The sequence below is a fragment of the Zonotrichia albicollis genome, chromosome 1 (genome assembly GCF_047830755.1).
Source record: "Zonotrichia albicollis isolate bZonAlb1 chromosome 1, bZonAlb1.hap1, whole genome shotgun sequence".
NCBI classification, from domain to species: Eukaryota; Metazoa; Chordata; class Aves; order Passeriformes; family Passerellidae; genus Zonotrichia; species Zonotrichia albicollis.
The window spans coordinates 137,666,272-137,679,470 of NC_133819.1; positions in this window are offsets into that span (position 1 = coordinate 137,666,272).

Below are 13,199 nucleotides of genomic sequence, written 5' to 3' on the forward strand. Positions count from 1 at the left end.
GGTTAAGATTCTGACGATGTATGATGTAATGAATTAAATGCTTTCCAATTCTGAATATTTAAAATACACCATGCTGTATTTAGCATAGCTGCAGAGAGGAAGAAAGAACATTTACCAGCAGCCTGGGTGAATCAAAATGTCAGGGTAGTTTTTGACAAACTTTATTTAATTTGCATCATTGCTGATATGCATTTTCAATGGATATGACAAATGCAAAGGGGTCATATTTCAATGTAGCCCTCTGTTGGGGAACATTTATGATTTCAGCCCAGAATACACAAGTAACAGGATAGCCTTGTCAGCAAGGTGTCTATTTGAGTAAGACACAAGCCTCTTACACCATCATATGAATCAGAGAGGATGCAAATCTCTCAGTATTTAACTTTGGATCTGTGGATTTGCTACAGGTGCCTCTCTTTCTGTTGGCCAGCATCAGATCTCTTAGTGGAATGGAAATTTGAGGTTTGTGATAGTCCCCAAAGTGGACCTTACCAGATAATTTTGCCAGACACTTATTCCACTTGAGTCTTTTCAGAGGAAACGAAAAGTTATGCTTGCTTAGCTGTCAGAATTGTCCTCTTGGGTAAGCATGTAAGCAGATATTTACCCCTTTATTTGGTGCATATGGCAATACTAATCGTCATAAGCTTTTCTTCCTCTGTGTTTTTGCTGATGCAATTTCTTTGGGAAGAGACAGAGGGATGTGTTCAAGTGATTTTTAATATGATTCTATGTGTAAGCTGACTCTTGAAGCTCAGAAATCTGCTACAGAGAAATGGAGGAGTAAAAACTATTTAGAGTATATTTTTATCCTACCTTTATTCTGACATTTTAAAATTGTTTAGCATGACATGAAACATTGGCGTCATGGAGAAACAGAGACGAGTAATTGGGGAAGCCTGGACTCTGACTTTCTCCAGAACATTCAAGAGAAGTAAAATCCAGTCTGTGCTCAGAGGGATATATCTGTTTGACTGTGATAGATATAACAGGTTTTCCTCCCTAAGACCAACTGGAAACCAGAATTGCTCTGCTGCCATTCACCCTATTACAGCATTATAACCTGACTAAAGCCAAATTACTTTCAAATGTGTTGACTTTTCACGTTTGGAGTAATTTTGTGTCTTAGTATGGCCAGACCAAAATATCCCAGTCCAATTTTGAAAAAATGGGTAAGCCATATTAGTCCCAGGGTGAATTCCCCCTTTCAGTGCAATAAGTGAATTCTGGGTTTACCACCCCATGTGGGAAAAGAAGGTTATTTTACATTATATTTTCATGACTACATCCAAAACTATTAAAAATACCACTGTGGAGACAAAGGCTTTTTTTTTTTTTAAGAAAGTCCCCTTTAAAAAAGCCCTTTGAGTAACAACTGTTTGGAAGATCCATCTATTCAATTAAGACATACTTTGTCAATGAGGCTATAAAATGATGACTGAAAGACAGACAGATATCTTTCAGTGAGAATTGAAGGAGAAATACTCAAACTTCTAAGAATGACAGAGACCTAACCTTCACATACTGACAAAGGAAGAAAATTATCTTTCTTCGCATTTTCACACCAGGGCTCTCCTGGAGTATTTTGTTACAATCAAACATAACATATTGGCAGTAATTAGGGAAAATTATTGTTATGCAGGAGACAAGGCTACATGACCCAATGGTCTATTCTGGCCTATGATTTGTTTAAATACAACTAGTTATTTTATGCTTTTTTTTTTTCCCAATTCAACATAGTTTAGCAGTTAGTCAAGATGGAATTTGGTTATTCCTAGTAAGGAAGTGATAGAGAAATGTGGGTGATGTTTATTTGAAGACTTCAGTGGTCTGCACATCTTGATGTGGTTTCTTGCATGGTTTTGCACATGAAGGATTCCACAGAATGTGAGATGTGATTGAGCTCATGGTCTGAGGTTATGCAGTATGTCATTCAGTTCTCACAAAAAATATAAAGCAGCTTTGAACAGCCTGCAGGAGTCCTTTTCTAGGGAAATCACCACACAGGGTCTTCTCATTTAATGCCATGTTTTTCGTTGTGAGTTTCTAACTGGTCATGAAGATGATAAATGTCATTATCAGCTGGGCAGGGAATGTGCATGGAGGGCACAGAAGACCACCACCAGCCCTGATCTTGCAGTTTGTTCAGCAGCTGTCCTGGGAACTGCATGAATTGAATATGTATGTGTGGATGGATGTGCTGGATGTGTTCCATCTGTTCAATACCTACCAAGGATGTGTAGGAAGCCAGATTTGCTTTCAGTCATTTTGTACCTGTTACTATTGCTTCATGCATGCTCAGGCAATTACTCATTTGTAGAGGAAAAAAATCTCAGTAATTTGGAATTTATTTGCTCTTAAACTGGAAAAATACTTTCTGTACCTCTTGCTCAGTGGCATCCAGGACTTCTCCAATAGGGAAAGCACAGTGTGTGGAACAGATCACTTGGGAAATGGATGAGCTTAAAAAACTGATTGAAAGAAAGTGATACTAGACTTACATCCTGCATCATCCTTTCTCCTTGGGCTTCATTGCTTCCATGTCTGCATGTGTTTTCAGTGCTTTTATAGCATTTTTGGGGGGTAACAGTGATACCTGTTGCAAGTATGCCTTTCAGTGCAATACATAAAAGAGAACAGATCAGCACGTAGTGACCTAAAATATAATTTTGTGGTTTTTATATATTATGAGATCATATTTATTCATAAAACCATGAGAGGGCAGCATTCTCTCTACCATCCATATTCTCTTTCTCCTAGAAAATTAAGAGAGACTTTCATCTCATAAACCACAGAGAAGCATTATATATAATTCAGAGCTTGGTTCAATATTCTTTGTAATCAATAGGAATGTTTCCCTTGATTTAAATAGGTGTTGGACTGAGGCTTCAGTTGTTCAAAAATGACATCAGGAAGAACAGTCTGTATAATTTAAATCAGAAGATATCAAAAATAAGCAGCAGAGAAATTATTTTGGTGGTAGCTAACCATGAGGACAAAATAGCAAGAATATTGGTGTATTCTCCACTTCTTTGTGTCTTTGAATACAGACAAAGATGTCTCTTTGAAAAAACTGAACAAAAGCTGCTGGACTCAACACTGAGGTAGCCAAGTGGTGTTCTGTGAACTGTATGGCATAAAAGATAAGCTGATGCTCTGTGTAAAGACAAGATAAACCACACTCCTTTTTTGTACTGGTTGTAATTAATGAGTGGAACAATTTGGACTTGCAGGGAATGAACTTACAATCAAAATGGTATGTATCCAAAACGGACAAGGACCTACAGCCATAAACAAAAAAAAAAGAAACTCCAAAATTCCACCTCAATATGAGGAAGAACTTGTTTACACTGAGGGTGGCAGAGCACTGGAACAGGCTCCCCAGGGAAGTCATGGAGTTTTCCTCTCTGGAGACACTGAAAACCCATCTGGAAGAGTTCCTGTGTCACGTGCTTGAGGTGACCCTGCCTTGGCAGGTTGGACTACATGATCTCTAGTGTTCCCTCCCAACCTTTGGCATTCTGTGATTTCCACATGTGGGGGTAGAACTAGATGATTATTAAAGGTCCCTTCTGACACAAACTATTTTATGATTCTGTGATCTTCTGTAAGTAAGCAGCAAGCATTTGTGTCATCTATGCTGTACAAGCAATCAGTATTGCTAAGCAAAATTCTCTCTCCAGCTCTGGAGTTCATTAATGTGGCCAATATCATTAAACTAGCCAAGAGTTTCACTGCAAAATGCTACAGCTGCTAAATGATCCTTTGACTAACATCAATACAGTACTGTAACAATAAGTGATTTGGGGTTTTGGAAGCATTAATTGTGCTTTTTTTGCAAAATTAGAATAGCTTAAGATGGAGAGAGAGGTTTTGAAAAAGAAAAGCAGAATTTTTTGCTTCCAAATAACTGCTTCAGAAATAAGTTAGGTCACAAGAAGCTACAATTTTTAGTGAGTTGAATATTTAGACATCTCACAGTGTCAGTCCAATGGAGAGTGGCAAACACTAATTAGCATTCCTGCTAGTTTCAGCAGAGAGGAGTACTGTTTAATGAACATGGAAACCAAGCTATTTTTCCTATATAGCTTGACATGGTGACCCAACCCCAACCCCCAATGGGTTTATGATGAAATTGAATTTTCTTACTTGTTTATTCATCTCCTGCTGGTAAGGGAAATTCCTGTATGTCTCTTACTCACAGCATTTCAGTAATTTCAACACCCCTAAAATGATGCACAAAGTTTTCACTGTGAATACCCTTAGGAGGTACCACAAACTGTGGTTTCACAGAAAAGTCATTGAGACAAATGGTGGGCAAATGCACACAATTCCCAAAGGTTGCCCCAAGAAACTACTCAACATGTGAGAAAGCAAAGGATCTCCACAGGGGTTGGAAGTAAAACAAAAATGTTATTTGATCTTGAACTATTTTCATATTGGTGCTATTTGATCTATATCTATGTGCCTTTTCTTTCATTGATATGAGCTACTTAAAAAGATTGCCCATTTCTTCAGAGGGAAAGAAGTTGTGTTTATCTGTGATTTTTAAATAGGGCCATCATAAAGAAAAAAGTTAATTTTCTTGTTATGTTTTGAAGACTACTAAAGGTTGTTAGCATTTGCTAACTTCAAGTATTTGCACGGTTTCCATAAAAAAGAAAAATATGAGGTATTATTAATTTTCCCGCAACCTGTCATATAAAAATGAATTCAATAACATGTGAGCTCTGCCAAGATGGCTGTATATTTTTTTTAGAGAAATAACGTAGCTGTTCAGACCAGCCTACATTTTACATGGGGTTTGAATTAGCACTTTTCAATGGATCTCAAAAGCATTTTTTTCTCTGCTATTCAACTCAATGCTGAAGCTCCAGTTGAGAAAGGTACTTCAGTGTGAGTGTGAGTAATCCTATTCAAGGCAGTGGGCCACTGACACCCTCAGAGCTGCACATGTACTTACATATCCCAGGAATGAGGCTGTGGCTTACAATGAGAGCAGCTGGAGTGTGGGGGACCCTCTCAGGCTTTGAGTCTCACCTTGTCTCAGATGGAGTTGTGAGCTTCACTCGCAAGGCAGAAGCAACAAGACATTTTGTTGGTGTGGGACAGTGAGTCACCAAAGCTCAATGGTAAATGTGACAGTGGCTTAACAAGGTTCAATGGCAAGGTATGTGCTGCACAGGGCACAGCACCAGGCAAACTGTCAGGAGACCCTCCCTTGAGTCATGAGGTTCAGAAGGGATCCCCTTGCATTCTAAACTCCCTCCCAGCAGGGATCTTCAGGTGTGGCTGAATTCAGGCTTAGTCTAAGACCTGGTCAATGGTTTATGTCTGTATGACCATAGATACACAATAAAGCCTTTCTATGACTTAGCTAAGACTTCAAAGTTTCAGTACTCCTATTCCCAATTCACCTACTGGGTGTATCTGGTGTGATAAGGATTTTCTCAGCCTTGAGGAGTAACCTTGAGAGGCATGCCCACTCAAGGAGAGATCCTGGCACACAACTCTGCAGCTGTGCAGGAGAGTTCAACAAGTCCTGGGCTGTCCACCAGTTACGGGATAACTCGATTGCCTTATAGTGATATCTGCATACCAGTCATATTTTGGCTGGCATATGCTGAACTAGCCCTAGGCTGCTGAGCAAGATTTATAACCCTTAGCTGTTTTGTTGTTGTCTGTCTCTCCAGAGTCCAACAAACAGATGCAGCAATTCTGACCACTACTGATGACTTTTGCTTAAGTAGAAAAAGGGTGAGGGAGTGGCATAGCACCATACATTGGAGTTTTAATCTGATGTTTAAAGCAGTGCCTGACACTCTGCTCTTCATGGGTGGGGTGCCATTGCCTCATCCTTGACCTTACCTAGAACTTATTTATTTGGAAGAAATTCAAGAGGTCACAATACCATTGTGATGAATGTAAAACAGGGAAGTATGAAATGCAAACAGTCAAGACAGGCCCCAAAAGAGATGTCACAACTTGCAAGGAAAGTGAATATGGTAGTAGCAGCAAAAAACATCATAGCTTTATACTTCTTCCTTTTTGGATAGAAGGTGGAGTAAGGTGGGGGAGGGAGGGGTGAAAGAAGGGAAAGAAGGTGAGGCTGCCTGAACATAAACAGAGATAAGGAGAGGGAAGAAACAGCTCTTCACTGTGGGACAATGAGATTCTATTAAAGAGATCATTAATTTGGATTCTGACCTCCCCCATTGTTGAATCAACTCCAGCCACCAGGAGGCAGGGAGAAGGGAGATGGAGAGATAACCATCACTGTCTGCATTTGCTGTTGCCAGAGTGTCTGATGAATCTCCTTCACCCTTCTCATCAGCATGTCTGGATTTAATTTGGTTTTCTCTTTTCTGTGCAGTGCTGCTGTGGAAAGCCACGGATTTTCACTCATTTTAACAGTCAGCTGATATATTCAACAGGGAGCTTATTTTGCTAAATAAGCTATAAAGCAAAACACCAAGAAGCACATTGCAGTGAAATAAAATACAGACTCTAATTGATGCAGTAGTTTTGAATAAATCTTTCCATTGTCACAGTCAGCATGCTAAATGCCAAGGCCTGTCAGCACCACTTCTTAGTTACCTACCCAAGGTAATCATACAGCTCTTCTCATTGCAGAACCCAGCTGTTAGCAATACCAGTTTATGATGTTTTACTCAAAAAGAATTTTTTAAAAGGAAAAAAATAAATGACAAAATAAATGGCTCCATTTTGCAAGATTGTCAGATCCCATCTCTTCTTACAGAGCCAAAATAACCTGGAGACCAGTGTGGATGTTTGGCTGGGAGTGCATGAGAGCGATGCTCCAGCAGAGAACTAGAATCAGCTTGTTCAAAAGCCTTGCACTGGGCCACCCTACCTTTTTGTGGAGAAATGGCCTTGGGGAAGTAAACATCTGCAAACAGCCCATTCCACAAAAGGTTTATAAATACTAAATTTGCTGCCTTTAGTTATGGAATGGTGATACTTTTTGTCTGTTTGCAATTTCAAACTCTGCATATAACAAGGAACAGCAGCCACTTTGTCCTTGGAGTTCCGAGTCTGTAGGAGAAAGAGGTATCCAATGCACATTTAAGACTGAAATTTTATATGTGTCCTTCTGAGGGGTTACCCAAGTACATTTACACTCTGAACATGTAAAGTCATTATACAGGCAGAATAGGAGGAAAAATGAACATCCAGTTTGTGAGAAATGGGAGGCAGAGGGTTCAGAAAAGGGAATGCCACTGATTGCAGTTTTCTGTTGTTGCAGGCCAGATATCACATGGCCCCTTTCACAGAATTAATGGTTTAGTGAAAAAAAAAATGCTCTGCTACCAGTCTGGCCCCAAACTCTGTGCTGTGCACTTCAGCTGGCACCTCTGAGTGATATTTCAGATTGTAATTAGACCTCTGAAATTAGAAGAAAAAGAAAGGCCTTTTGGCTTTTTGTGCCAAAAATGTTTAAATAATTTAAGTATTTAACTTTCCAGAAATGGTAGTATATTTTTCAGGGGAAAAAAAGGTGATTTTTATATTCTATTTTCTTCTGTTTTTCATGGGTGGCCCTTCTCTTACACTGAAGAGTCAAAATTTGTCCTGGTAAATTTACCTGTTATATCAATTTAGCTCAAGATTCCGCCGTTGTGAAAAAATCACATTTTATTTATCAAGGGATATTCAGGCAGGTCCTACAAAAAAGTATTATTGGCCTGAAAAATCTTCCCTAAAAACATTTTAGAATTTATTCATGATAGTCTGAAGAGGATTTTTTATTCCTCAAGCTACTGTATGGAAAGGATAAAATTTTGTATTAAATTCTAACAGCTCAAAAATTGTATGAAAAGATAATAATTTTGTATTAAATACTAAAGGACTTTCCTCCATGAGGATATAAGCAAGTTCCAGAGGAACTAGTAGTTATGCTGCAGAAGGATTTTTCAGGCTTAAGAGAGCTTGGGGAAGGGTGTTTGAGCACATTAGTATTCATTCCACGTTCTTGCCTGCTGTTCCACATGCACTATTTTGTGCCTCCACAAACTGCTCTGGATGCAGATCAAAATTATTTAAAATAATTCACAGAGGAAAAAAAAAACCAAAGCAGCAGTTTCTATGTATTTCCACATTGCCTTCATTTTCATTGACATTTACTGTTAGCCTTTTTATAGCAATATGAAAAAAGATGGCAGAAGCAGAGAAGGGAAAGGCTTTGTCTGATAAGAAAGGCTTTTACATTTTAGGGAGAAGTTCTCACAACAAATCAGAATGCTGTTAGCTTTCCTTGTGCAGTCCGCATCAACAATTTAAAGCAGCAGCACTGAATTCTTTAACTGAAAGGCCACTTTAAAGTTGTTGTTATTACTATTACTATTCTTTCTTGTTTGCCATATCTGTTTTTACACAGGAAAAAGTATATTGATCTCTTCTGTGTTAATACTTTTTAGTAGGGTGAACTCACTTCCCCTGATTTTATTTTCCACTTCTGAAGCCTCCTGAGTCAGAAGCCAGTCCAGGAACAGACTGTCAAGGAGCCAAGCTTCCATCTCCTGGAGCTGAACTCGCAGCTGCAGGAACACTTACTGGGAAACCTCACTAAAGATCAAGTGAGCACCATCTCCTGCAATATATATTTATTAATACATTTATCAAGCAAGTTCTGCTTTACTCCCATGAAAAAATAGGCTTCTTACTGAATGCTTGGGAGGAACCTTTAATTTCTTGTTCACTGACAGGAGCCTGGTTCACGGCCCATCACCACTGGCTGTAGGCTCCTTCTTTAGTATTTGTCGTCGTAGTGAAATTCTTGAATCCTGATTGAAAAGGAGCATGTTAATGTGCAAACTTGTCTTACAGTACAAAGTTGTATTGCCTACTCTGAGAGCAGGCCAGAAGAATCCCTGTAGCTCTAGAGACATGGAATTGTATGGAGATCAACATGAAAGAAAGAAATTTAAAAAAAAAAAAGGCTAGAAAGTTAAGGGTAAGCTTCAAAAGCAAAATCCCAAAATCCCACTGGGAGAGGACAAGCTTAGAAGAAAGCTGAAGGGGAACTTTATGCATTTTTTGGAGGCATGAATAAGGTGGATTCAGGGAAGAGGTGCATCTTACACACACATACACACACAGAGAAGTCAAATGTCCAATGTTAAAGATTCACATTACATGAAACACAGTGAACTCTCAGTGCTAACTGAGGCAAATGGTAGATGCAAAATCTTTAAATCAGTGTGTTCCCTTGTGGACAATAATCACTGACTCTTGGCAATCTCTTTTAAAAAGTCCTGGTCCCTGCTGGGTGAAGTGCTGGAATCTGTGCTGTTGCTCTCAGGGTGCCACCCTGCTGAGTTCAAGATGAAGAATAAATATGCATGAAGTTGACTTCCACTAAGTTTGGCTTCCACCAAAGCTTAATTTAGCTCACTTCTCAGTGCTGAATAAGATAAATTAAAACCAATAATTAATAGTTCTTTTAACACAGGGAGTAAAGAGCAGCATGTGATAAAAATGCTAAATCTGGGGAAACTTCAGAGTTGGAGGATAAAGACTGTACTGTGCATTCCACATTGGCGAGGATTTACCACATACTTTGCAGGGCACTGATGGACTAAACAAAAGAAAATGTCTGGTCAGAGGAAACAAAGGAATGCACTGCAGCATCCAGGAAGGATGTAGCACAGTCCACAGCAGCTGGAATGCCTCTCCTGAGGTGTCTGAAATTCCTTCCATCTCCTTCCCCTCCTGTTTTTGGTTTTCAACCTTCTCTACCAGAAAAAGAACGAAAGCTTTATTATGCTTGAAGTCTGGCCACAAACAAAACTACCTAAAAGGTGCTTCAGAGCATTTAGTACATGAGCATGTGCTATTTCTGCAGGGACATGGCAAGCTTTCCCAGTGACTTTTGCCATCATCCACAAATTGCATATTCCTCCTGTGTTACTTCACAAAGGCCCCTCCTTTTTCTTCTTAGTTTGAGCCACTGCACTCACTTCCTTTGAAGCCAGAAGCTGCAGAGCTGACATTGTACAAGGAATTTCAAATAAATTCTGATAGCCATTTTGGAGAGGAAATATTGGGTGTTCATTATTGATTTTGTTACTTTATTGTGATTGTTTCTGTGTATAGTTGTAAATGAGGATTTTTTGTGGGTGTGCTGTGCAATCTGCCTGAGGAAGGCAGAATACATAAGAAATTCTAGAATGTTTTTCAAAGTACAGCAAGTCCAAGGCAGAGAAGTATACATTTTGTAATATAAAGATACATATATACTACACATATATTGCATATACTTATGCCTGCTCATCAAACACTCATTGCTCCCAGCCAGAGAGGGTGGGTAGAGCAGTAAGTAAAGAGTCTTCAATATTCATTCAAGGGTGATCTATGAATGATGAAGACAAGGAGGTGGCTGGGGGAAAATGGGCAAGCTGAGGCTGGCCTCAGTGGCATGGAAAAGGAAACAGAAGCCACATGAAAACAGACATAAAGATAAATAGTAAGGGAAAGAACCAAGCCACTCTCTAAGGTGTGGACAAAATTCTTAAACTCAGTTCAGTGGGAAAAGGAAAGGTTGTTGGAGAAATTCAAATCAGCATGGCATTGATATGTCAGACAGCAAAGCCAGGAACTTTGTATAAATAAGGAGAAAAGTAATGCTCTGTGTCTGAAATCACTGCATTTCTAAATGCTATCTAGGTAACTCATAGAATTGTCATGCAGATTGCTTGATGTTTGCAGCTAAGGGATATTGCTTTTACATTAAATATCCTTATTTTGTTTGATTCCTTTGAAAGACTGTACTCTCTCACAGTAGCTTTTCTGTCCAACCTCAGTAAAGTCTACACTTGAGGTTCCAGTCTCTTACCTCACCTGTATTTCAGATTGTACAGCACTGAAAGCCCCTGCAGTACTGTAAATGTTTACTGTCACAAGAAGCAGCCATGGTCCTGTGTCCAGGAGGAGCCAGCTTCTCCTCACAGATGACAACTGCCTTTAACTGCTTTCCTGGCTGAAAGGGGAGAACCTACCAATCCACAGGTGGTGAAACCATTTGGATGTAAATTATACAGGCTGTCCATCAAGCTGCACAAGCTAATAGCTGGTTCACAGCTGTCTGAGTCTGTGTCTGAGACATTTGAATTCAGAACATGTAGAAAAAACCCTCAGACCTCCATGCAAAATTCATTGAAGGCCGAAAGTGGCATAATTTCTGGCCCGACAATCCTGCGTATGCGGAAAACCAGAAGGAGGGAAACTTGGTGCCATGTTAATGCTGCCCAAATATACACAATGAAGTCAGACTGAAAGCAATGAAATTGCAGACGCTCCTCATGAGCTAAGAGGACCATTTTCCTTAACCAGTGACCTTCAATTACAGAGTAGCAAGCAAATTAGTAGAGACAAAAAAGAAAAACCTGTTAGCCAGAAAATCTTACTGGCTAAAGCTTGTCTTGTTTCAGTTCCAGTTTCCATAGCTTTTCGGTAAAATATGTGCTGTCTCTTTCTCTTTTGGAGTACTGGTGTTAACTGGAAATGTTGATTCTGGGAACAATGAATTCCTTCTTATCAAATGGGGTTTACAACTGAGTTTTTCATAAAACTTCAAAGGTTTCTGAGTACTTGAAGGATCTGAATCATTGCCTTGAGCCTACTGATGTCACAGAGATCAAGTTAGGAAAAAATTCAACACAAAAAATGGCAAGGGCAGGAACGGCTAAATACAAGTGTCATTTCTCAGTTCACAGATCTTCAGCATTCCTTGTGCTCATGCTGGTTTGTCTGTAGGTTGGAGTGACTGTGAAGCAGGCTGTAAATTTACAGTGCAGCAGTTCGGTGACCCCTATACAAAGAGGGGGGCTTACCCTGAACTATAGTCTTCTGAAAGGCAGGAATCTGATCTTACCCAGTTCAAGTTGTTCATACAACCTGAAAAATTCACAAATCCAGCTGAATTACATGGTGTCAATCCACTTCAAGAGGGAACTAGAGAAGATAACATCATCTACCAGCAAAGGGTGGCCACACAGGGGACCAGCACTCTTCAAATTCACAAGCTGACTTAATTCCCTCGATAGACAAGCCCAGACAGCAAATAACATATGTCCTTCTTAACTGTGAAATTAGAGATGCTTCTATTTTTTTTCTTCTTTTTATGGCTGATATGCTATACATCTTTTGTGACCTAATTTACCAGTTCCTCCACCTCAACCTTCGAATCCTATAATCCAAATCAAGTATAGGAAAAGCTCCATTCTTCCTTCTCTGGATGCAGTTTGACAAAAGGGATTTTCCTTTTTGTATATTAGCCCCATGTATATGCCCCAGATCTACAAAACAAGCCAAAGTCTCAATAAAAAAAAATTAGACACATCCACTTAAAAGATAAAACAAGCCACACAGTTAAAACAAAGATAATCATGTAGGTATAAGCTTTCTCTTGACAACATTATTAGCTAAATATATTTTCTCTTTCTTCAGTATATATTGGCATGAAATCTTTTCCCCGAGATTTCTGAGTGGTATTAGAGAAAAAGGTTGGGGCAATACTGCAGGTTTTCTCCTACTTGGTCAAATCTGACACACGTTCCTGCTACTGGCACCACCACACTGCCTGCAGATTAACAGTTTTCTTTAGGCCTCCATTTTCAAAGTGTTCTCAGTTCAGATCATCAGCTCCTACAATTTACAGAGAGAGATTCATTTCTAAGGGACAGCTGTAATAGCGTGGTAGAATGCCAGATTGTTGCCTTTTTGCTACTAATATGTTTGTTTTCAGAGCCAATCGATCTTTTTAAGATTCCTCTTCCCCTTAGTTTGACATAAATCTCTTAATGACGAGTCTCTGAGTGTTCTCTAAATGCAACATGTGGTGAACTCTACGTCCCAAGACTGAAGCCACAGTCTTCCCACTGTTTGTTGCTTGGGCTCAATAAACATCACGCTGATATATTGAGATGACTCAGTGAGGCAGTGTTCACCTGCCAGCACCAACTCACTGGTTGGGACTTGTGAATTTTTCCAGATATCAGACAGGCTGGAAGAGCAAAGCCATTTATAGACCTGGTGATTATAATGATGCATGGGAACAAAAATAGATTTACAACAGTAATAACATCCAGGACAGCAATACAAATAGTGAGGATAAAAACCAGAGAAAGATAAATACCTGTCTGGAAATATGTCTACTAGTGAATCAATAAGTTGATATT